This window comes from Clarias gariepinus, chromosome 4, assembly GCF_024256425.1.
Source record: "Clarias gariepinus isolate MV-2021 ecotype Netherlands chromosome 4, CGAR_prim_01v2, whole genome shotgun sequence".
NCBI classification, from domain to species: Eukaryota; Metazoa; Chordata; class Actinopteri; order Siluriformes; family Clariidae; genus Clarias; species Clarias gariepinus.
This window is the reverse complement of record NC_071103.1, coordinates 39,147,265-39,151,087: the sequence shown is the minus strand read 5'-3', so window position 1 is coordinate 39,151,087 and position 3,823 is coordinate 39,147,265. Positions and strand designations below refer to the sequence as shown.

At 40.2% G+C, this 3,823-nt stretch overlaps 1 long non-coding RNA gene across 1 annotated transcript; it reads right to left on the bottom strand.

Annotated features, from left to right (window-relative positions):
* Positions 1 to 912: 912 nt before the first annotated feature.
* Positions 913 to 3,353, bottom strand: LOC128520041 (uncharacterized). Its single transcript, XR_008357905.1, has 3 exons — positions 3,173 to 3,353; positions 1,730 to 1,830; positions 913 to 1,051 (listed from the first exon to the last, which is right to left on the bottom strand). It is a non-coding gene; the product is annotated as an uncharacterized LOC128520041 (long non-coding RNA).
* Between the last annotated feature and the right edge of the window lie 470 nt (positions 3,354 to 3,823).

The following is a 3,823-nucleotide window of genomic DNA, read 5'->3' as shown; positions in this document are numbered from 1 at the left end:
GGCGAATCCACCCTCTGCATGACTCTCTGCTGTGATGTCGTCACATGCTGCATCCATGGCTGCTAGCAGGATGTGAATGCCGGTCATAAACCTTCCACCTCCAGGCAGAGAAAAACTCCTTTATCGGATTAAGGAATAGGGGAGTAGGGAGGGAGATATTTAACCAGCATTCTGTCATGTTCTGCAAAACACTGTCCCACCAGATGTGAGTGGTGAAAACAGACATTATCCCACACAACAACATACTGTACTTGTTGAGTTGAGCGTTCAAAAGTATAGTTTATTTTGACTGACATGACATAAGCAAATGATAATGTTATAAAACGGCAGAGAATTGCATGAAAGCAACTGATACTGTACATGTCCACGGGCAATTGCAATTCGTTCAGAGGAAGGAGAAATTGCTACTATGTTGTGCACAAATGACTAAATGTTGTGGAAGTTGCACTAATGGTTTTGAGACTTTTTATTCTGATCTGAGAAAAGCACCAAAGCAACTGAGAAAAACTGTAAAACCGTGTTCTCCGGCATGAAAAGAGAATCGTGTTGTCTGGCATAAAAACCCTCGAAAGTTGTATCGGTGTGCACGAATCAAAGTTTACACAAATTACGTGACTATTGCATGAAATGCCGTGAGACTGTGGAATATTAAGACCGAACAGGATTTACACTTTTTATTGTACTTTTACTAGTGGACTGAAAAAAAAAAAAATTACAATAAACATCATATAATGCCATTGTGATAAGAAAAATAAGGACACAAAAGCACAATGAGATAACAATACAAAATTACAAATGGTAAACATAGGAAACACCTTTTAGACAAAACTGTGCATGCTGTTGTCTGTCTCTATCCCACCTGGTGACCCAGTCTAAATATTATCCATTGCAATACAACGTGGAAAAAAATTTCTTGAGTGTCTAATCCAGGCTCTGCGGGCTTCCACGGTGATATCCTCACATGCAGCATCCATGGCAGCCAGAAGGGACATCTGTGTATGTGACTGGCGATCATAGACCTTCCATCTCCATGATGAGTAAAACTTCTCAACTGGGTTAAGGAATGGGGAACATGGTGGGAGGAATTTCCTCAACATTCTTTTATGGGTCAAAAACCATTGTCTGATGGTGTTTGAGTGATGAAAACTCACAATATCCCAAAAAAGTATATCACATCTGGCCGAATCATCTTGAAATGGACCCCTATCAGGGATGAGAGCCCTATAGAGGGTCTCTAGGAAGGTGAGGAGATGCTGTGTATTGTATGGGCCTATAAGGGGAATATGAGTCAGAACACCATGCCCTGAAATAGCAGCACACATAGTGATATTTCCTCCCCGCTTGCCTGGCCTTGGAGATTTTGACAACTGAATTAACTATTTTTCATTCAGTGACTTGTGCAGTGAACTGATGCTGAAATGATATGGGGGTTGAGATTATTTAGATGAAATGAGTATAATATATATTAAACAACATGACATAAACAAGTGGAAATGTAGAAAACAGAAGAGAATTATACACAATCAATTATATGAATGTACAAAAGCATTTTCATTTTGATCAAAGCAATGAGAAATGTCCATGTGCTGTGCACAAGTGACTAAATTACATGGCGGTTGAACAAGTAGTTTTGAGAATTCACTTTCTGATCTGAGAAATGCTCCAGAACAACCGAGAAAAACTGTATTATTGGGTGTGTGAGTGAGAGTGATAGAGCCATATTACTCACACTCACACAATGAGTCAAGTCAATGGCTTGGCACCCCATCCAGTGTGTCCTCCCACCTAATGGCCAGTTTTCCTCGGGATTGGTTACAGGCCCCAATGACCCTAGAGAAGATAAGCACTGTAGATAATCAATAAAAGAATGATCTTTTTAAAATCTTTGCTTTTAGTTCAGACCCAAGATGGGTTCAAAACAAGCAAAAGAACACAGGAGACAGTATACCAGGAGAAGACAGAGTTAAGGTCCTTGCACAAGTACCCAACAATGGCAGCCTAGTCTTATTTACTGTAGCTGTTAAAACAGTGCTCAGAAACTGGGCGGAACTGAGCGTTGAGTTGGGGCAGATGATGGATGGATGGATGGATGGATGGATGGATGGACTGTAAGAGGAAATCATTGCTGGATGGAATAAAATCGGTTCTGATACATTAAGAAACATTCAACCTTTCTGTATTCAGTGTTAACACGAGTCCTGCAAAAGTCAAAAGACTTAATTTTCATTTCTTTGTCTATGGATCCAGACTTTTGGGCCACACAGTAGAAAAGGCAGAAGCGCACAGTATGTAAATCTACCAGCCTTTATCTGCTTGGGAACAGTTTGACTGTGTGGCATCTGCATTAATATTTTATTTATACATTTTCAATGACATAAAAATCTTAGATTAGCAATATATCTTTAGCTTTCAAAAAGGCTTCAGCATTATGCATGCTTCATTACGCACACAATAAAGTATGCAGATACATTAATTAGATACAAAATTAGAACATAAAGTATACCACACACACACACACACACACACCCTACAATACCCTCAAGAACAGGGTTATACATTTGTGTGTGTAGGTATTGACAGTAGTCCAAAGTATAAGACATGTTTTTTGTAAGTTTACTTTTAAAAGAAATAAAAGAAGGCAGATTTTTCTTTCTGTACTTTGTGAAGATCGTTCCAGGTTGGAGGTACAACGAGCATAAAAGCGTTTTGCACAAACTCGCTGGCACTGAGGGAGTTCTGCTCCATGCTAAATTGTCACTGAAGTTAAAATAGGTCGATAAGTATGAAGCAGCATGCAAATTATAGCTTTATAGATGCACTTTTATATCAGGGCATTAGGTGGAGACGCGTCAGAGAGTTGGACCTGGGGTTTATTTTCTGCACATGTGGACATGTTCGGGGAATATTGAGAACAGTTACAGTGGAAGATCATCGCTAGGACTTTATCAGATATCTATTAATGGTTTTCTTTCTTTTCTCTGCAGCTTACAGTCTCTCTTGTCTCTGTACACACACACACACACACACACACGCACCCATAAGAGCCGTGATAAGGACTGTATACACACACACACAGCTGTTTTTCAAAGACATACCGTGTAGATTGGAGACAGCTGTGTGTGTGTGTGTGTGTGTGTGTGTGTGTGTGTGTGTGTGTGTGTGTGTGTTGTACCTGTTCTATTCTGGTGTTAATGAGCCCACTAGGGAGGAGAGATCAGTCATCATCCCGCTGGCCTTAAGCGAACACTAAGCACCTGAGCGCTGAACGTTCATCTATGAACTTACATTTATCCCACTTTATCTTTAACACAAACACACACACACATCAAACATACACACACACACATACACAGAGAAAGGGCTTACCAGATCTATCTGGAGAAAGGAAAGAGAGCGTAGGGGCAAAGGAAAGATAAAGAAAAGAGAGAACAGGGGAAAACAAATTAATATTAGGAGCAATAAATCGTGATCAAAACATCAGGTTGTTGTTTCCATTGCCATGTGAGCAATGTAACTGTACTGTAACCGAGTGTAACCGAGTATCCGAGCCATGTGAGAAATCCGGCAGAACACTGGTCTAATTGATCAATTACAACCTATACAGGTTGCCACGTCTTGTCCTCTCGAACAGCTTGAAAATCAGGGGTTGATTCCTTATGTTCACTTTTTAAGAAACAGGAAGTCCAAATGTTTCCACATCGACAAACTTGACTGATGTGAAGTTCCACTAAGCCACGCCTCCATCCTGTCTAAACAAACCAGACAGTACATTACATTAATGAATCGGATGCTGTGTGTTACGCTGTACATATATTTGAGATGG